The sequence below is a fragment of the Macrobrachium rosenbergii genome, chromosome 59 (genome assembly GCF_040412425.1).
Source record: "Macrobrachium rosenbergii isolate ZJJX-2024 chromosome 59, ASM4041242v1, whole genome shotgun sequence".
Classification (NCBI taxonomy): Eukaryota; Metazoa; Arthropoda; class Malacostraca; order Decapoda; family Palaemonidae; genus Macrobrachium; species Macrobrachium rosenbergii.
In genome coordinates this window covers 202,501-227,717 of record NC_089799.1, presented here as the reverse complement: position 1 = coordinate 227,717, position 25,217 = coordinate 202,501, and the positions used below count along the sequence as shown (strand labels likewise).

The window sequence follows — 25,217 nt, the reverse complement described above, 5'->3', positions numbered from 1 at the left end:
ATCAGAGTAGAGTCTGAGGGGAGTCGAAAGAGCAGAGTCTAAGCAGAGTGGGAGGATAGAGAGAGAGAACTATTCCGAAGTGAGGGGAAGCAGAAAAGAAACCGAAGGGCAGAAAGAGAAGAAGTGTGTTAGTGAAGGATAGACTCTCAAACAATAGCCCCCTTAATCTAATTCGTTTAGTCTCTCAAAACCATTAAGAAACAGTTAAGAAACTATAGGTGGAACTGTAAGACAAGAAGTGCAAATAAAGAAGAAACGGGAACAATTAATCATTTTCCCTTTAATCTTAGTAATTTATAATTTAATAACTGTTTTTAAAGAACTACTTGTTCCTGCTACAAATAACTTCCACGCCGCTACTCCGGGTGCGCTACCTTAGAGTTGGGACCTTTGAAGGAAAGAAATGGGGTCCGACAATATATATATATATACAATATATATATATATATATATATATATATATATATATATATATATATAATATATATATATACATTCTCTTCTTATATCTCCCATATATACTCTTGCTATACCTCCCATATATATACTCTTCTTAAACCTCCCATATAAACTCTTCTTATAACTCCCATATATAATCTTCTTATACCTCGTATATATACTCTTCTTATACCTCCCATATAACTCTTCTTATACCTCCCATATATATACTCTTCTTATACCTTCCATATATATACTCTTCTTATACCTTCCATATTTATACTCTTCTTGTACCTCCCATATATATACTCTTCTTATACCTCCCATATATATACTCTTCTTATACCTCCCATATATATACTCTTCTTATACCTCCCACATATATACTCTTCTTATACCTCCGATATATATTCTCTTCTTCTACCTCCATATATACATATTGTTATGACCCGTGTTGGGCCGTAGTGCAGGTTCTTATGCCCTAAAGATAATTACTCAGTGTTGTTACCAGGTACACAGCAAAACTTAGTCAGTGGAAACGAAAACACAGGGGAAAAACTCTACAATATTTATTACAAACAAAATTACAACAAAAAAAAAAAAACCTTAAGTCAACCTTGTGACTGCGGAGGATATACCGAATCTCGTAAATCCTGTGGGATTCCTAACCACTAAAACTAACCCCTACATAGAAAAACTAAGGACAATAAACATCTATACACAGGGGCAAAAATGATGCCCAAAGCAATAACTGGCCAGAAAAATACTAATACCTATGACTATAAGAATGTGAAAGAAGGCAAAGAACAAAAAGAGAAAACTTAAATCTCTACCTAGGATTTATAAACTAAACTTAAACCTAAAGATGAACAAAACCAATACCAAGGTGCAACAAAAAAGACTGTCATAAAAATCACAATATACATATAAAAGATATATTAATTCACCCAAAAAAATTAAATAAAAAAAAAAAAACAAGTAAACAAATGGCATTAAATGTCTTGCCTTAATGAAGGCCGTGATCCCATGCACCAGGACTGCTATCAAGGGAAGACTCAGATACAGGTAACCACAGGTGAAGGACAAGTCGGAGACGTCCGTGTTAATAAAATAAGGGCAAATCCCTACCTGATATCTGTCTCCCTACAGTCCTCCTTACGAGCCTGAATGCTCCCACTGCTGCAGCAAAAACGGGCGTCCTGGAAAACACAATGCCAGCTGCTTTACGTCTCCGTAAGTGCGGGAGATAAACGACTGCACTTACACTTTGAAACCTTTCCCACTAAGGTGGCAGCACGACGAAGTCGCAGGTGACTAAGTCAACTGCGACGCAACCAGAGATACTCAGTCGCAAGTGACTAATATACACCTGCGAAGGCAGCCCATACGGCAAAATACAGCATACACAACGTCGCGGGTGACCGAAGTGTACCTGCGAGAAACAGCTCCTATGACCATACACAGGACGAATATTCAATATTCCAAAATCGCCAGCAGCATATCCGTCAGGGAGAATCAAAGGCCCGAATTTGACTGTCCAAGAGCCGCGCTCCTCCAATGTCAAACGCTGGTCTCTTTTCACCAGCCACTCGAAAAATAAACACAGAAAAAAAAAAAACAAGCGTTAATGAGCGGGAGGTTTAACTGACATATAACAAAAGCAAAGCTTAAAACTTTGCCATTTAACGATCAGCTAAGACAAAAGCAAAGCTTTTGAAACTAAAACAAAAGTTATATAACGTTAGTGCATAATACATATATACGCTAAGTTATTACTTTTATTAGCAGTAACAAGGCTGAGAACTACCAAAAAGCAAAAGTAAATATAATTATGTATATTATATACATATATATATCATATATAATCTTCTTATACCTCCCATATACTCTTCTTGTTCTCCAAGCATATATATACTCTTATTATTCCACCCCATATATGTACTCTTCTTATACTCCCATATATATATAAATCTATATATATATATATACTCTTCTTATATATATATATATATATATATATATATATCTTATATATATATATATACCTATATATCACCTCCATATATATATATCTTCTTATATACATAATATATATATTCTTATTCCTCCCATATATATATGTCTTATTCTTATTCCTCCCATATATAATACTCTTCTTCTTATTCCTCCCCATATGTATACTCATATTTCTTATTCCTCTTATATATATTTCTCTTCTTATACCTCCCTTCTTATATGCCTCCATATATATATTCTTCTTATACCTCCCATATATACCTCCCATATATATGCTCTTCTTATACCTCCCATATATATACTTCTTATGCCTTCTTATACCTCCCCATATACTTTTCTTATACCTCCATATATATATATGTTCTTATATATACCTCCCATATATATACTCTTCTTATACCTCCCCATATATATACTCTTCTTATACCCTTATATATATATATACTCTTCATATTATATGCCTCCCATACATAATCTTCTTATACCTCCTATATATTCTCTTCTTATACCTCCCTATATATATCTCTTCTTATTCCCATATATATTCTCTTTATTCTTTATATATACTCTTCTTATACCTCCCATATATTCTCTTCTTATGCCTCCCATATACTTCTTTCTTACTCTTCTTACTCCCATATATACTCTTCTTATACCTCCCATATATATTCTTCTTTGCCTCCTTTATATATCTCTTCTTATATATATATACTCTTTCTTTCTTATACCTCCCATATATATATTCTTCTCCTTATATATATTTTCTTATACCTCCCATATATACTCTTCTTACATATATATTTTCTTATGCCTCCCATATACTCTTCTTACACTCCCCATATATATACTTCTACCTCCCATATAAATATCTTTATACCTCCTCTTATACCTCCCATATATATATACCTCCCCTCCTTCTTATGCCTCCATATATATATTTTTCTTCTTATGCCTCCCATATATATGCTCTTCTTATACCTCCCATATCCCATATATATCTTCTTATACCTCCATATATATTCTCCCATATATATACTCTTCTTATGCCTCCCATATATATACTCTTCTTATACTCCTCCCATATATATATACCTATTCTTATACTCTCCCATATATATTCTCTTTCTTATGCTTCTACCCCATATATATACTCTTCTTATACCTCATATATATATACCTCCCATATATATACTCTTCTATGCCTATACTCTTCTTATGCCTCCCATATATATATCTTCTTATACTACTCTTCTTATGCCTCCCATATATATATATTCTTATGCCTCTTATGCCTCCCATATATACTCTTCTTATACTCTTTATTATACTCTTCTTATCCCATATATATATATACTCTTCTTATGCCTCCCTTATATATACTTCTTCTTATACCTCCCATATATATATTCTTATTCCTCCTCTATACCATATATATCTCCTTATGCCTCCCATATATATACTCTTCTTATACCTCCCCATATACTTTCTTATATATTCTCTTCTTTATACCTCCCTTTATATATACTCTTCTTATACCTCCCATATATACTCTTCTTATACCTCCCATATATATACTCTTCTTATACCTCCCATATATATATACTCTTCTTATACCTCCCATATATACTCTTCTTATTCCTCCCATATATATACTCTTCTTATTCCTCCCATATATATACTCTTCTTATACCTCCCATATATATACTCTTCTTATACCTCCCATATATATACTCTTCTTATACCTCCCATATATACTCTTTCTTATCCCATATAAATATAATTTCTTCTTATACCTCCCATATATACTCTTCTTATACCTCCCATATATATCTCTTCTTATACCTCCATATATATCTCTTCTTATATCTATATATACTCTTCTTCTTCTTTCTCCCTTATATATACTCTTCTTATACCTCCATATATATACTCTTCTTATGCCTCCCATATATATACTCTTCTTATACCTCCCATATATATACTCTTTCTTATACTTCTACCCCATATATATACTCTTCTTATTCCTCCCATATATATATATACTCTTCTTATACCTCCCATATATACTCTTCTTATACCTCCATATATATACTCTTCTTATACCTCCCCTTTTATATATATACTCTTCTTATACCTCCATATATACTCTTCTTATGCCTCATATATATACATTCCCATATATACTCTTCTTATACCTCCCCATATATATATGTTCTTCTTATACCTCCCATATATATACTCTTCTTATACCTCCCATATATATACTCTTCTTGTACTCTTCTTACCTCCCATATATATACTCTTCTTATAACTCCCTATATATATAATCTTCTTATACCTCCATATATATATTCTCTTCTTTCTTATACCTCCCATATATACTCTCTTCTTATATATATATTCCCCATATATATACTCTTCTTATTCCTCCCATATATGCCTACTCTTCTTATACCTCCCATATATATACTCTTCTTATTGCCTCCCATATATATACTCTTCTTATACCTCCCATATATATACTCTTCTTATGCCTCCCATATATATATATCTTTCTTTATACCTCCCATATATATACTCTTCTTATACCTCCCATATATATATGCCTCCCATATATATACTCTTCTTATACCTCCCATATATATACTCTTCTTATCCTCCCATATATATACTCTTCTTATACCTCCCATATATATACTCTTCTATGCCCTCCCTCTTCTTCTTATATCCCATATATACTCTTCTTACACTCCCATATATATACTCTTCTTATACCTCCCTTATATACTCTTCTTACCTCCATATAACTTCTTACCTCCCATATATATCTTCTTATACCTCCCATATATACTATTCTTATACCTCCCATATATATACTCTTCTTATACCTCCCCATATATATTCTTATTCTTATGCCTCTTATTCCCATATATACTCTCTTCTTATACCTCCCATATATATATACTCTTTCTTATACCTCCCATATATATACTCTTCTTATACCTCCCATATATATATACTCCTTCTTGTTCCTCCCCCATATATGCTCTTCTTATACCTCCCATATATATACTTCTTCTTATACTTTATATACTCTTCCATATATATACTCTTCTTATATATCCCATATATATACTCTTCTTATATACTCTTCTTATACCTCCCATATATACTCTTCTTATACTCCATATATTATACTTCTTATACCTCCTATATATATACTCTTCTTATACCTCCCATATATATACTCTTCTTATTCCTCCCATATATATCTTATTCTTATGCCTCCTTATGTAATCTTCTTATCTTATACCTCCCATATATACTCTTCTTATACCTCCATATATATATACTCTTCTTATACCTCCCATATTTATACTCTTCTTATACCTCCCATATATATACTCTTCTTATTCCTCCATATATATACTCTTCTTATACCTCCCATATATATACTCTTTCTTATACCTCCCATATATATATACTCTTCTTATACCTCCCATATATGCTCTTTATATTCTTATACTTATGCTCCCATATATATACTCTTCTTATACCTCTATACCTCCATATATATACTCTTCTTATGCCTCCCATATATATACTCCTTATACCTCCCATATATATACTCTTCTTCTTATGCCTCCCATATATACTCTTCTTATACCTCCCATATATATAATCTTCTCCCACTATTCTTATACCTCCCATATATGCTCTTCTTATACCTCCCATATATATACTCTTCTTATACCTCCATATATATACTCTTCTTATACCTCCATATATATACTCTTTTATAGCTCCATACATAATCTTTTATACCTCCTGTGGTAAATTGGCATTTGCCATAATGACCTGTTTGAATGTTTCTGTTGTTAGTAATGGTTGTTTTCTCTGTCCGTGTTGTATTTGTTTTACTTTTGACAATCCCAGTGTATCTTACTCTGTTGACTGCTGTAACTCTCTGTGGCAGGATCTTGGCTGAATAAAGCCTTGAAAATGCATTGAGGTTTTTATTACAATTTATTCAGCTAAGACAACTCTTCATATTCGGCTGCAGAATGGAACGCTCTTCGGCCAGAACGTCTCGATATATTCTACCTACGTCCCCAGATGCTGCTCGAGTTTTCAAGCATTGGCTGTTCATCTTTTCCCGATACAAAAATGCTATTGAAGGAACTAACGACGTTTATCTTGGTATGCTTGCAAATGCATTATCTTCTGAGAACTTTGAGCTTATGTCTGATTGCTCTACTTACGATGACGCCATCATAAAACTGAATAAAGTTTTCATACAGCCTGCGAACGAAATTGTTTCTCGACATCGTCTTGCCACTCGTCGACAGATGTCAGGAGAAACAATATTTACGTGCTCTGCACAAACTTAGCGTTGACTGCAACTTCCAGGACGTTTCTTCAGAGGTATATAGAGATGAAAGTATTCGTGATGCTTTTATTGCTGGGATTTCCTCTCAACATATTCCACGAGATTATGAAAATAAAACGCTTACGTTATCTACTGCTGCTGACCAAGCCAGAGCTCTGGAACTCGCTTTCAAGGATTCGCAGTCTTATGGAATTCCTTCCGACGAGATGTATTCCTGCGGCCGCCGTCAAATCTAGGCCTGAATATGATGATCATACCCCTGTTTCCATAAAAAGGCCGACAGGTCCGATGCTCCAGATGATGATTTAGTTGCTTTGACTCTACAAAGAGAAATGTTTCTTCTGCGGGTACAGGCGTCATCCTAGATAAAGTGCCCTGCAAAGGAAGTTAATTGTCGAAAATGCAACAAACTTGGACACTTTGCTAAGGTGTATTTAAGTAAATCAAAACCTACTTCTGCTGCCTCTTCGTTCACCGCTGCTCTTGCTTCTGTTCCATCTACACTGAATCATTCCGTTTTCCCCATTTTATGCGTGGAACCAAAGTAAATGCCCTAATTGACACTGGAAGTTCAGAAAATTTCATTAGTGATAATATTCTGAAAAATATGAAATTACCTGCGACTCCTTATTCAGGAACTATCTCAATGGCTGCTTCTCATTATATGTCGCCTATTAGTGGCTCTTGCAATGTTGACATTGTAGTCAATGGACGTGAGTATTCCAGTGTCAAATTTCTTGTGCTACCTGGACTTTGTGCGGATGTAATTCTTGGAATCCCTTTTCTTAATAAGCATTCTAGTGTGACTGTGTCATACGGCGGCACTCGACCTAAACTTGAATTATTTGCATTAGCTACGTTGTCAATCACGCCCCCTAGAGTATTCCTTAATCTTTCTCCTGATTGCCATCCTATTGCTGTGAAATCAAGAAGATATAGTGCTTCGGATGCAGAGTTTATAAGGACAGAAATCGATCGTCTTCTTGAAGAAGGTGTAATTGAACATAGTACATCGCCATGGCGTGCTCAAGTGGTGGTTGTTCACAACAGGAATAAGAGACGTATGGTTGTCGATTATTCGGAGACTATTAATAAATTCACCTACATGGATGCATATCCTCTTCCTAACATAGACGACCTAGTCAATAAAATAGCCAAGTACAAAGTGTTTAGTTCTGTGGATTTAAAGAGTGCTTATCATCTGGTCCCATTACCAGAGGAAGATCGACCTTATACTGCCTTTGAAGCTGACAGCGGCCTCTATCAATTTACTAGGCTGTGTTTTGGTCTCACCAACGGAGTGGCAGCTTTTCAGAGGATTGTAATGATATCATTAGAACGAATGGTCTAGAGGGTGTTTATGCTTATCTTGACGACGTCGTTGTTTGTGGCAATACTCAAGAAGAACGCGACGAAAACCTTAGAAGGTTTATGGAAGCTGCTCGTCGTTATAACATGATACTGAATGAAGCTAAGTGTGTTCTGTCCTCTCACTCTATACGTATACTTGGCTATGAAATTAGTCATAATGAGCTGCGACCTGATCCTTCGTCTAGAGGCCCTGATGAACATGCCTGTTCCGCAGACTAAGAAGTCGCTGCAACGATTGACAGGCCTCTTTGCTTATTACTCTCGCTGGATTCCTCGTTTTTCTGAAAAGGATTCGCCCTCTCGTCAATGCCTTTCTTCCACTCTCCCAGAAGCTGTTGGTGCTATCAGTAATTTGAAGGATGCCATATCTTCGTCTGTCAAAGCTGCTGTAGACGAAAATTTGCCCTTTACTGTTGAAACCGATGCTTCTGACTTTGCCATTGGAGCTACTTTAAACCAGGATGGACGTCCGGTGGCCTTTTTCTCGAGATCCCTCACCAGTGCCGAACAGAGACATTGCAGTGTTGAGAAGGAGGCTTATGCAATTATCGAATCTGTAAGGAAATGGCGCCATGGTAACCGATCAAAAGTCTGTTTCTTTCATGTTTGATGGCAAGCATAAAGGAAAAATAAAAAATGAAAAAATTCTGCGATGGAAAGTAGAACTTATGCCCTATTCGTTTGATGTCCAGCATCGGCCTGGTAGGTTGAATGCTGCAGCTGATGCTTTATCACGAAACTTGTGCTCGGCTATTCATACTCAACAGTTATATCAACTGCACGAGAGTCTCTGTCACCCAGGAGTTACTAGGTTTATGCATTTCATCAAAGCTCGAAATTTTCCCTATTCTTTGGAGTAGGTCAAAAGGGTAATATCATCTTGTCGAACCTGCAGCAAATGCAAACCTAGTTTTTATCGTGCCCCACCGGTTCAACTGATACAAGCCATGAAACCATTTGATCGTTTAAATGTTGATTTCAAAGGTCCACTATCCCCTTCACATGCTGGCAATCGCTACATACTGATAATTGTTGACGAATACAGTAGATTTCCTTTCGCCTTTCCTTGCAAGGATATGACGGCCGCTACCATTATTTCATGTCTCACTAAGCTGTTCTCGACTTTTGGTCTGCCCAACTACGTGCACTCCGATAGAGGAGCATCATTTATGTCTTCTGAACTCAAATCGTTCTTCCTTAAACATGGCGTCGCAATAAGTCGTTCTACACCTATCATTCAACTGGTAATGCCCAATGTGAGCGTTTTTGTTGGGACCGTATGGAAATCCGTGATGCTTGCTTTGAAGTCTCGTGATTTACCGCCAACTGCTTGGGAAATGGTTCTTGATGATGCATTGCATTCGATTCGCACTCTGCTTTCCACTGCTACTGGTGAAACCCTCATGAGAGAATGTTCATCTTTCAGCGAAAGACCTCCTCGGAATGAGTCTTCCCACTTGGTTGTGCGAATCGGAACTGTTCTTCTGAGAAGACACCCACGTAGAAAGGAAGATCCTCTCGTTGAAGAAGTTCAGCTACTAAAGCCAACCCTTCATATGCACATGTTAGATTTGAGGACGGAAGTGGGAGGATACTGTGGCTATCAGTAATTTAGCTCGATGTCCTTGCGCTGTGCCACCTCCACCGGGGACCGGCAAGACACAGCTTGATGATGAGGTTGAATCTGTCAATAAAGAATATGCTTCTGAAACGCAGAATCTTGAACGGTCTATCGGTGATGATGTTACAAATTCTAATAATGTTTATGAGTTGTCAGTTGCCCTAGACGTTCATTAAAGCATACGTCGTCCTGTAGATCGTCTGACCTATAACTAATTGTTCTTGTAAAAATGTAGTTCTATGAATGTATTTTTGTAAGATGACGCTATGAATACGCTTCTCTTCAAATATATGTGTTTTCATAAGATATCGCGTCATCATCGAATGTAACAGGACAAAACATAATGGCGTCTCGTTTTCTTTCTCTTGTTAGAAACGCGATTTCAACCATACAATATTTGTTTACTGTTTCTCCCTAAGCATTGTTGTCTTAACGTATGTACAATCACCACTGAAGATGAATTTGCCATTAACCATTCTAATATGTACTCTTATAATGTTCCAACAGAATCTTCTGTATCAAACTGTGTGTATGTTTCTTATTGTGAATATACCAAAGGTCTCTCCATTTCACATTTATTATGCTATTGCATTGTATCCATTAATCTGTCTTGAATCTCATGCAATCCTTCATATGTAGAATTTCCTGACCCTTCCACTGATGTATGTTTCATCACCATATGTTAATCATGTCTCTTGATATCGCCATATATGTTTGTCTTATACACAAACACAGATACTCCTCTGAACCTTTATGTCCGTTTTACCTGTCTGTGTGTACGCTACATTATACTCTTCACGCGTCAATAACATCTTCAAGATTCTGTACATTCATCTCAGTAAGGAACAACCAATAAACCAGTTAACACCCAGCCATATATGTCATCTTATAACCCAGTCTCTTACACTGGTGACCCGGGTGATATAAGGACCAGCCGACCCAAGATGACGACCTTAAACCTCCCGATTGACCTTCGCCGCCTCGCTGTTTCCGCCGTTCCTGAGTTCTCATATATAGTCCGACCCTCCGATATGACCCACTCCACCATACGAGCCCTGGATACCTCCTCCAGGAAACCTGAAGCCGCTACTCGTAAAGGCTATTTTCTTAAGGACCAGCCCGTATGTATCACCTGCTTATACCTCTCGAGCTATACCGGGATATGAACCCGTCATCCTTATGCCCTTTTATACCGTTATAGGATCATCCGACGTCACCCTTCAACCACCTCCCATATCCTCGAGCTCCTGCTGGCCGGTGCCGCCCTTCAGCCTCCTACCCGCCCCTAGCCCAAGCCCTTATACTACAATTACCATATACAATTTCATCTTATGCCTATATATATATATAACATTGTAGAGCCCGTCGCCCCGACATATATCTCTTCCAAACAATCAGACGTTATACGTCTTGGGGATAGTTCTTCTATACCCAAGACGCTGTCTCTTCAAACACTGTGTGTTATGTGTTACACGTCGATCGTCATCATCGGAGTTTACAGGACAAAACAGGAGCGTCGTTTTCTTTCTCTACAGGAAATACGATTTCAACCATACAATATTACCGTCTGTTTCTCCCTAAGCATTGTTGTCTTAACGTATGTACAATCACCACTACTTGCATTGCCATTCAAGCATTCCTAATCATGTACTCCTGTAATGTTCCAACGAATCTTCTGTATCAAACTGTATGTATGTTTCTGTTTGTAGACTTTCACCAAAGGTCTATCCATTTCACATTTATTATGCTATTGCATTGTATCCATTAATCTGTCTTGAATCTCATGCAATTGGTCATATGTAGAATTTCCTGACCCTTCCATATGATGTATGTTTCATCACCATATGTTAATCATGTTTCTTGATATCGCCATATATTTGTCTGCCGATAAACACAGATATCTGAACCTTTTATGTCCTTTTTTACCTGTCTGTATCTAGAATATATATTTTATAAAATCGTCTCTTATACATCTTCCAAGATTCTGTACATTCATCTCAGTAAGGAACTTATACCCATAATAAACCAGTTAACACCCATATATGTCGCTCTAATATAGTCCTTACACTGGTGACCCGGGTGAAGTTATAGGACCCTTATGCCTCCTTTATAGATGGCTTTTCTTTATCTCCGATTGAAACTTCTTCAATCTCTCTGTTTACTCCGTTCCTGATAAATCTCAGTATTATACCGACCCTGTTATACACCCACTGCCATATATGGAGCCCTGGATACCTCCCATATATAACCTTTATACTCCGCCCCCCAAATATATGGACGAGCTGACCAACAAGGAATTTTTCTTGAGTCATCCTTCAGCCTATAAATATATACTCCTCTTAAGCTCCCATATATATAGGATCTTCTTATACCGCCGTCATCCTTATCCTCCCATATATAGCCCGGCCTTATAGGATCATCTTATGCCCCTTTATTCCAGCTCCGTCCTCCTTAGCTCCTGCTCCCATATATATACCTTCTTATACCCATACTTAGTTAGGTTTTATAGCCTCTTCTTTAGCCTCCATATATTGTCTTCTTATAATTTCCGCATATAAATGGGGGGAACATTATAAACCTCCCCGATACTCTTCTTTATCTCCCAAACAATCTTTAACGTTACACACGTCTTCATAAATAATTTTCTTATAGCTCCCATATACATACTCTCTTCAATACACCCATATATACGTGTTTCCTCCGATCGTCATCATCGGAGTCGATAGGACAAAATAAGGAGTCTCGTTTTCTTTCTCTCCCATATATACTCTTTTCATACCATACAATATTTACGTCTGTTTCTCCTAAGCATTGTTGTCTTAACGTATTACAATCACCACTACTTGCATTGCCATGCATAGCATTCTAATCATGTATATAATGTTCTTCATACATAATCTTCTGTATCAAACTGTGTGTATGTTTCTGTTTTATACTCCTCCCCATATATACTCTTCTTACACTCCCATATATATACTCTTCTTATACCTCCCATATATATACTCTTCTTATGCCTCCCATATATATACTCTTCTTATACCTCCCATATATATACTCTTCTTATGCCTCCCTTATATATACTCTTCTTATACCTCCCATATATATACTCTTCTTATACCTCCCATATATATACTCTTCTTATACCTCCACATATATACTCTTCTTATACCTCACATATATATACTCTTCTTATATCTCCCATATATACACTTCTTATACCTCACATATATACACTGTTCTTATACCTCGCATATATAGGCTACTCTTCTTATACCTCCCATATATACTCTTCTTATACCTCGCACACATACTCATCTTATACCTACCATATATATACTCTTTTTATACCTCCCATATATATACTCTTCTTATACCTCCCATATATATACTCTTCTTATGCCTCCCTTATATATACTCTTCTTATACCTCCCATATATACTCTTCTTATACCTCCCTTATATATACTCCTCTTAAACCTCCCATATATATACTCTTCTTATACCTCCCATATATATATATTCCTTACTTACTACTCATATATATACTCTTCTTATACCTCCATATATGTATTCTTCTTATGCCTCCTTTATATATACTCTTCTTATACCTCCCATATATATACTCTTCTTATACCTCCCATATATATACTCTTCTTATCCCTCCCATATATACTCCTCTTACACTACCATATATATACTCTTCTTATACCTCCCATATATATATTCTTCTTCCCTTCTATATATATACTCTTCTTATACCTCCCATATATACTCTTCTTATGCCTCCATATATACTCCTCTTAAACCTCCCATATATATACTCTTCTTATACCTCCCATATATATACTCTTCTTATACCTCCCATATATATACTCTCTTCTTATACCTCCCATATATACTCTCTTCTTATACCTCCCATATATATACTCTCTTATTATACCTCCCATATATACTCTCTTCTTATACCTCCCATGTATATACTCTCTTCTTATACCTCCCATATATACTCTCTTCTTATACCTCCCATGTATATACTTTCTTCTTATACCTCCCATATATACTCTCTTCTTATACCTCCCATATATATACTCTCTTCTTATATCTCCCATATCATATATTACTTATAACTCCCATATACATACTCTCTTAGCATACCTCCCATATATACTCTCTTCTTATACCTCCATATACTCTCTCTTCTTATACCTCCCATATATATACTCTCTTCTTATACCTCCCATACATTCTCTCTTCTTATACCTCCCATATATACTCTCCTCTTATACCTCCCATATATATTCTTATGCCTCCCATATATACTCTCTTCTTCCTCCATGTATATACTTTCTTCTTATACCTCCCATATATACTCTTTCCTTATACCTCCCATGTATCTCTTCTTATACCTCCATGTATGCTATTTTATTATACACTCCATATATACTCTCTTCTTATACCTCCCATATATACTCTATTGTATACCTCCCATGTATATACTTTGTGTATACACTCCATATATACTCTCCTTCTTATACCTCCATATATATACTCTCTTATATCTAACATATAGTATACCTTTCTTATACCTCGCATACATACTCTTCTTATACCTCGCATATGTGCTCTTCTTATACCTTCATATATATACTCTCTTCTTATACCTCCCATCATCTCACTCTCTTCTTATACCTCCACATATCTGCTCTCTTCTTATGCACCTCCATATATACTCTCTTCTTAGCACCTCCATGTATATATCTCTTCTTGTACCTCCCATATATATTCTAACATACACTCCCATATATACTCTTCTTATACCTCCCATATATACTCTCTTCTTATACCTCCCATGTATATACTTTCTTCTTATACCTCCCATATATACTCTCTTCTTATACCTCCCAAATATGTACTCTCTTCTTATATCTCCCATATATACTCTCTTCTTATTCCTCCCATACATACTCTCTTCTTATACCTCCCATATATACTCTCTTCTTATGCCTCCATATGTCTCTCTTCTTATACCTCCATATATATATTGTATACCTCCATATATACTCTCTTCTTATACCTCCATATATACTCTCTTCTTATACCTCCATGTATACTCTCTTCTTATACTTCATATATACTCTCTTCTTACATACCTCCCATATATATACTCTCTTCTTATATCTATATATACTCTCTTCTTATACCTCCCATATATACTCTCTTCTTATACCTCCATATATACTCTATATATACCTCCCATATATATACTCTCTTTTTATATCTCCCATATATGCTCTCTTCTTATACCTCCCATACATACTCTCTTCTTATACCTCCCATATATACTCTCTTCTTATACCTCCCATACATACTCTCTTCTTATACCTCCCATATATACTCTCTTCTTATACCTCCCATATATACTCTCTTCTTATACCTCCTATCACATCTCTCTTCATGTACCTCCCATATATATAATCTCTTCTTATACCTCCCATATATACTCTCTGCTTATACCTCCATATGTCTCTCTTCTTTATACCTCCCATATATACTCTCTTCTTATACACTCATACATACTCATATAACATCTCCCATACATACTCTCTTCTTATACCTCCATATATATCTTCTTATACCTCCCATATATACTCTCTTCTTATACCTCCCATATATACTCTCTTCTTATACCTCCCATATATACTCTCTTCTTATACCTCCCATGTATATACTTTCTTCTTATACCTCCCATATATACTCTCTTCTTCTACATCCCATTTATACTCTCTTCTTATACCTCCCATGTATATACTTTCTTCTTATACCTCCCATATATACTCTCTTCTTATACCTCCCATGTATATACTTTCTTCTTATACCTCCCATATATACTCTCTTCTTCTACATCCCATTTATACTCTCTTCTTATGCCTCCCATGTAATATACTTTCTTCTTATACCTCCCATATATCTCTCTTCTTATACCTCCATGTATATACTTTTTCTTCTTATACCTCCCATATAGTCTCTTCTTATACCTCCCATATATACTCTCTTCTTATATCTCCATATATACTCTCTTATACCTCCATACATACTCTCTTCTTATACCTCCATATATACTCTCTTCTTATACCTCCATACATACTCTCTTCTTATACCTCCCATATATCTCTCTACTTATACCTCCCATATATACTCTCTTCTTGCCTCCCATATATACTCTCTTCTTATGCCTCCCATATGCTCTCTCTTCTTTTACCTCCCACATGCTCTCTTCTTATACCTCCCATACATACTCTCTTCTTATACCTCCCATATATACTCTCTTCTTATACCTCCCATATATACTCTCTTCTTATACCTCCCATATATACTCTCTTCTTATACCTCCCATACATACTCTCTTCTTATACCTCCCATATATACTCTCTTCTTATACCTCCCATATATACTCTCTTCTTATACCTCCCATATATATACTCTCTTCTTATACCTCCCATATATACTCTCTTCTTATACCTCCCGTATATACTCTCTTCTTATACTCCATATATATATTCTTATACCTCCCATATATACTCTGTTCTTATACCTCCCATATATACTCTCTTCTTATACCTCCATATATACTCTCTTCTTTACCTCAATACATACTCTTTTCTTATACCTCCCATATATACTCTTTTCATATACCTCCATATATACTATCTTCTTATACCTCCCATATATACTCTCTTCTTATACATAGCACTCTCTTCTTATACCTCCATATATATACTATTCTTATACTCCATATATACTCTCTCTTATACCTCCATACATACTCTCTTCTTATGCCCCCATATATACTCTCTTCTTGCCTCCATATATCTCTCTTCTTATACCTCCCATATCTCTCTTCTTATTCCTCCATATATACTCTCTTCTTATACCTCCATATATACTCTATTCTTATACCTCCACATATACTCTCTCTTCTTATACCTCCATACATACTCTCTTCTTCACCTCCCATACTCTTCTTATACATAAAACTATATACTCTCTTCTTATACCTCCCATATATACTCTCTTCTTATACCTCCCATATATACTCTCTTCTTATACCTCCCATATATATACTCTTCTTATACCTCCCATATATATACTCTTCTTATACCTCCCATATATATACTCTTCTTAAACCTCCCATATATACTCCTCTTATACCTCCCATATATATACTCTTCTTATACCTCCCATATATATACTCTTCTTATACCTCCCATATATATACTCTTCTTATACCTCCCATATATATACTCTTCTTATACCTCCCATATATATACTCTTCTTATGCCTCCCATATATATACTCTTCTTATGCCTCCCATATATATACTCTTCTTATACCTCCCATATATATGCTCTTCTTATACCTCCCATATATATACTCTTCTTATACCTCCCATATATATACTCTTCTTATACCTCCCATATATATACTCTTCTTATACCTCCCATATATAATCTTCTTATACCTCCATATATCTCTTCTTATACCTCCCATATATACTCTCTCTTATACCTCCCATATATACTCTCTTCTTATACCTCCCATATATACTCTCTCTTTATACCTCCCATACATACTCTCTTCTTATACCTCCCATATATACTCTCTTATACATTTTCTTATACTCCCATGTATACCTCTTCTTATACCTCCCATATATACTTTCTTCTTATACCCTCCCATATATACTATCTTCTTATACCTCCCATATACTCTCTTCTTTACCTCCCATACATACTCTTCTTATACTCCCATACATACTCTTTCTTATACCTCCTATATATACTCTCTTATACTCCCATACATACTCTCTTCATACCTCCCATATACTCTCTCTTATACTCCCATATATACTCTCTTCTTATACCCTCCCATATATACTCTTCTTATACCTCCCATATATACTCTTCTTATACCTCCCATATATATATACTCTTCTTTTATACCTCCCATACATACTCCTCTTCTTATACTCCATATATACTCTCTTCTTATACCTCCCATATATACTCCTTCTTATATCTCCCATATATACTCTGTTCTTATACTCCCATATATACTCTCTTCTTATACCTCCCATATATACTTTCTTTATACCTCCCATATATATACTTATTCTTATAATTCCCATATATACTCTGTTCTTATACCTCCCATACATACTGTTCTTATACTCCCATATATACTCTCTTCTTATACCTATATATATACTACTCTTCTTAAACTTCCCTTCTTATACCTCCCATATATATACTTTTTTATACCTCCCATATATACTATCTTCTTATACCTCCCATATATACTCTTTTTATACTCTCCATACATATATACTCTTCTTATACCTCCCATATATATTCCTTATATATATATATATATACCTTCTTATATCCCATATATATATCTTATACCCCCATATATATACTCTTCTTAAACTTCTCCCATATATATACTCTTCTTATACCTCCCATATATATATATACTTCTATACTCCCATATATATATACTCTTTCTTATACCTCCCATATATATATACACTCTTCTTATACTCCCATATATACTTTTCTATACCTCCCATATATATACTCTTTTATACCTCCTATATATATTCTTCTTCTTATACCTCCCATATATACTACTCTTCTTATACTCCCATATATACTTCTCTTATACCTCCCATATATATACTCTCTTCTTATACCCTCCCATATATATACTCTTCTTATACTCAGCCATATATATACTTCTTATACCCCCATATATATATATATATATATATATATATATATATTTATACCTCCATATATATATACTCTTCTTATACCTCCCATATATATATTTCTTCTTATACCTCCCATGTATATACTCTTTTATACCTCCCATATATATACTCTTCTTTAAACCTTATACCTTTTCTTAAATTCATATATATAATACTTCTTATACCTCCCATATATATTCTTCTTATACCTCCATATATATACTTTCTTATACCTCCCATATATATACTCTTTCTTATACCCCCATGTATATACATTCTTTATACCTCCCATATATATACTTTCTTATACCTCCCATATATATATACTTTTCTTATACCTCCCATATATATACTCTTCTTATACCTCCCATATATATACTCTTTATTATACCTCCCATATATATACTTTTCTTATACCTCCCATGTATATACTCTTCTTATACCTCCCATATTTATACTCTTCTTATACCTCCCATGTATACTCTTCTTCTTATACTCCCATATATACTCTCTTCTTATACCTCCCATATATATACTTCTTATATCTCCCATATATACTCTCTCTTATAACTCCCATATATACTCTCTTCTTATACCTCCCATATATATACTCTTCTTATACCTCCCATATATATACTCTTCTTATACCTCCCATATATATACTCTTCTTATACCTCCCATATATATACTCTTCTTATACCTCCCATATATATACTCTCTTCTTATACCTCCCATATATTCTCTTCTTATACCTCCCATATATACTCTCTTCTTATACCTCCTATATATACTCTCTCTTATACCTCCCATATATATACTCTCTTTATACCTCCCATATATATACTCTTCTTATACCTCCCATATATATACTCTTTTCTTATACTCCCATATATACTCTTCTTATACCTCCCATGTATATACTCTTCTTATACCTCCCATATACTCTCTTCTTATACCTCCCATATATATACTGTCTTATACCTCCCATATATATACTTCTTCTTATACCTCCCATATATATACTCTTCTTATACTCTCCATATATATATACTTTCTCTTATACTCTCCATATATATACTCTTCTTATACCTCCCATATATACTTCTCTTATACCTCCCATATATATACTCTTTCTTATACTCCCATATATATACTTCTTCTTATATCTCTTATATATACATACTCTTCTTATACCTCCCATATATACTTTCTTATACCTCCCATATACTTCTTTATATCTCCCATATATATACTCTTTCTTATACCTCCCATATATATATTCCCTCTTATACCTCCCATATATACTCTTCTTATACCTCCCATATATACTCTTCTTATACCTCCCACATATATACTTATACTCTCATATATATACATTTCTTCTTATACCTCCCATATATATACTCTTCTTATACCTCCCATATATATACTCTTCTTATACCTCCCATATGTATACTTTCTTATACCTCCCATATATACTCTTCTTATACCTCCATATATATACTCTTCTTATACCTCCCATATATATACTCTTCTTATACCTCCCATATATATATCTTCTTATACCTCCCATATATATATTATATCTCCCATATATATATATCTTCTTATATCCCATATATATACTTCTTAAACTCCCATATATATACTCTTCTTATACCTCCCATATATATACTCTTCTTATACCTCCCATATATACTTTCTTATATCTCCATATATATACTCTCTCTTATACCTCCCATATATATATTCTTCTTATACCTCCATATATACTCTTTCTTATACCTCCCATATATATATACTCTTCTTTATACTCCATATATTTTCTTATACCTCCCATATATATACTCTCTTCTTATACCTCCATATATATACTCTTCTTATACCTCCCATATATATACTCTTCTTATACCTCCCATATATATACTCTTCTTATACCTCCCATATATATACTCTTCTTATACCTCCCATATATACTCTTCTTATACCTCCCATATATATACTCTTCTTATACCTCCCATATATATTTTCTTATACTCCCATATATATACTTTCTTAAACCTCCCATATATATACTCTTATACTCCCATATATATACTCTTCTTATACCTCCTATATATATACTCTTCTTATACCTCCCATATATATACTCTTTCTTATACCTCCCATATATATACTCTTCTTATGCCTATATATATACTCTTCTTATACCTCCTTTATATATACTCTTCTTATACTTCCCATATATATACTCTTCTTATACCTCCCATATATACTACTTCTTATACCTCCCATATATATATACTCTTATACCTCCCATATATATACTCATTATTCCCCATATATATACTCTTTTATACCTCCCATATATATACTCTTCTTAAACCTCCCATATATACTCTTCTTATACCTCCATATATATACTTCTTCTAATACCTATATATATACTCTTCTTATACCTCCCATATATACTCTTCTTATACCTCCCTTATATATACTCTTCTTATACCTCCCATATATATACTCTTCTTATACCTCCCATATATATACTCTTCTTATACCTCCCATATATATACTCTTCTTATGCCTCCCTTATATATACTCTTCTTATACCTCCCATATATATACTCTTCTTATACCTCCCATATATATACTCTTCTTATACCTCCCATATATATACTCTTCTTTCCCATATATATATACCTCCCATATATATATTCTTCTTACCTCCCATATAAATACTCTTCTTATACCTCCCATATATATACCTCCCATATATATACTCTTCTTATACCTCCCATATATATACTCTTCTTACCCTCCATATATATACTCTTCTTATACCTCCCATATATATATAATACCCCATATATATACTCTTCTTATACCTCCCATATATACTCTTCTTATACCTCCCATATATATACTCTTCTTATACCTCCCATATATATACTCTTCTTATACCTCCCATATATATACTCTTCTTATACCTCCCATATATATACTCTTCTTATACCTCCCATATATATACTCTTCTTATACCTCCATATATCTTTCTTATACCTCCCATATATATACTCTTCTTAAACCTCTTTATATATACTCTTCTTATACCTCCCATATATATACTCCTTATATATATATATACTCTTCTTATACCTCCCATATAAATACTCTTCTTATACCTCCCATATATATACTCTTCTTATACCTCCCATATATATACTCTTCTTATGCCTCCTTTATATATACTCTTCTTATACCTCCCATATATACTCTTCTTATACCTCCCATATATATACTCTTCTTATACCTCCCATATATATACTCTTCTTATACCTCCACTATATATATACTCTTTCTTTATACCTCTTCTATACCTCCCATATATATACTTCTTCTTATACCTCCCATATATATACTCCTATATATTCTTATACCTCCCATATATATACTCTTTCTTATACTCTCCCATATATATACTCTTCTTATACCTCCCTTATATATATACCTCCCATATAAATATTCTTATACCTCCCATATATATACTCTTCTTATACCTCCCATATATATACTCTTCTTATACCTCCCATATAAATACTCTTCTTATACCTCCCATATATATACTCTTCTTATACCTCCCATATATATACTCTTCTTATACCTCCCATATATACTCTTCTTATACCTCCCATATATATACTCTTCTTATATCTCCCATATATATACTCTTCTTATACCTCCCATATATATACTCTTCTTATACCTCCCATATATATACTCTTCTTATACCTCCCATATATATACTCTTCTTATACCTCCCATATATATACTCTTCTTATACCTCCCATATATATACTCTTCTTATACTCCCATATATATACTCTCTTACCTCCCATATAAATACTCTTCTTATACCTCCCATATATATACTCTTCTTATACCTCCCATACCTCCCATATATATACTCTTCTTATACCTCCCATATATATACTTCTTATACCTCCCATATATATACTCTTCTTATACCTCCCATATATACTCTTCTTATACCTCCCATATATATACTCTTCTTATGCCTCCCTTATATATACTCTTCTTATACCTCCCATATATATACTCTTCTTATACCTCCCATATATATACTCTTCTTATACCTCCCATATATATACTCTTCTTATACCTCCTTCTTTCCCATATAAATACTCTTCTTATAAGCCTCCCATATAAATACTCTTCTTATACCTCCCATATATATACTCTTCTTATACCTCCCATATATATACTCTTTTCTTATACTCCCATATATATACTCTTCTTATACCTCCCATATATATACTCTTCTTAAACCTCCCATATATATACTCTTCTTATACCTCCCATATATATACTCTTCTTATACCTCCCATATATATACTCTTCTTATACCTCCCATATATATACTCTTCTTAAACCTCCCATATATATACTCTTCTTATACCTCCCATATATATACTCTTCTTATACCTCCCATATATATATACTCTTCTTATACCTCCCATATACTCTCTTATACTCTTCTTATACCTCCCATATATATACTCTTCTTATACCTCCATATATATACTCTTCTTATACCTCCATATATATACTATTCTTATACCTCCATATATATACTCTTCTTAAACCTCCCATATATATATACTCTTCTTATACCTCCCATATATATACTCTTATACCTCCCTTATATACTCTTCTTATACCTCCCATATATATACTTCTTATACCTCCCATATATATACTCTTCTTAAACCTCCCATATATATACTCTTCTTATACCTCCCATATATATACTCTTCTTATACCTCCCATATATATACTCTTCTTATACCTCCCATATAAATACTCTTCTTATACCTCCCATATATATACTCTTCTTATACCTCCCATATATATACTCTTCTTATACCTCCCATATATATACTCTTCTTATACCTCCCATATATATATACTCTTCTTATACCTCCCATATATATACTCTTCTTATACCTCCCATATATACTCTTTCTTATACCTCCATTCTTCTTATACCTCCCATATATATATACTCTTCTTTTACCTCCCATATATATACCTCTTCTTATACCTCCCATATATATACTCTTCTTATAAACTCCCATATATATACTCTTCTTATACCTCCCATATATACTCTTCTTATACCTCCCATATATATACTCTTCTTATACCTCCCATATATATACTCTTCTTATACCTCCCATATATATACTCTTCTTATACCTCCCATATATATATACTCTTCTTATACCTCCCATATATATACTCTTCTTATACCTCCCATATATATACTCTTCTTATGCCTCCCATATATACTCTTCTTATACCTCCCATATATATACTCTTCTTATACCTCCCATATATATACTCTTCTTATACCTCCCATATATATACTCTTCTTATACCTCCCATATATATACTCTTCTTATACCTCCCATATATATACTCTTATTCTTATACCTCCCATATATATACTCATATATATACTCTTCTTATTCTTATACCTCCCATATATATACTCTTCTTATACCTCCCATATATATACTCTTCTTATACCTCCCATATATATACTCTTCTTATACCTCCCATATATATACTTCTTCTTATACCTCCTTTTATACCTATATATACTCTTCTTATACCTATATATATATATACTTTCTTATACCTCCCATATATATACTCTTCTTATACCTATATATATATATACCTATATATATATATACCTCCCATATATATACTCTTATATATATATATATATATATATATATATATATATATATATATCTTATACCTCCCATATATATGACTCCCATATATATACTTTTATATCCCATATATACTTTCTTAGTATATATATATACCTCCCATATATATACACAAATTGCTAATAAACCTTTAAATATTGTCTTAAAGTCATTCTCCAGTCATAATTTTTTTTTTTTTTCATAATTATTCTTCCGGGCATAAAATACTCTTCTTAAACCTCCCATATATATACTCTTTCTTAATGCCCTTCGATATTTCTGAAAACTTATTACTCTCGTTTAGTAGACCCAAGACTATTGATGTTCCTGATACATTTCAATAGCCTCTTTCACGAAATATTCCGTGGATAGTTTCGTTTCCCAGTAACTTTTCCCATGAGCGGGGGGCCGCAGGTCTGTCGTCAGAATACCGTTCGTAGGAAGTCGTGGACATCGGTTTCAAACAGGGGGAAGTCCCTTGAGTCATTCTGCTGTGTTGAACGACTTAAGACTTGCTGAAGGCTAGTTCGAAGGTCACAGAAGGACAATGAGAGCGAGCCAGGTTGAACGAAGACTTCTGAGAGTCGTCAGCGAAGCGTAAAACTGAAATGAGATGCGCAGAGATCCCTGTCACATTTCTATCAACCATCACGCATAAGAGGACAGCATCTGCTACGCGAATTTAGGAAACTATTTGTTGTTGTACCTTCGAACGTTTTTAGAGTCATATGACGTCACAGTTACTGACAGTTCATACAATTTTCAT

The 25,217-nt window shown here is 34.1% G+C and overlaps 1 long non-coding RNA gene across 2 annotated transcripts in view; it reads right to left on the bottom strand.

The window, feature by feature from the left end:
* Positions 1-1,901: 1,901 nt before the first annotated feature.
* Positions 1,902-25,217, bottom strand: part of LOC136837742 (uncharacterized) — a 27,642-nt gene continuing 4,326 nt past the window's right edge. Inside the window, exon 3 of one of the 2 annotated variants that reach the window (XR_010852745.1) lies at positions 1,902-2,026. This is a non-coding gene — a long non-coding RNA (uncharacterized lncRNA). Of the gene's footprint in view, positions 2,027-9,734; positions 9,900-25,217 lie in introns of those variants that run through there. The other variant, XR_010852744.1, reaches the window with a different exon arrangement.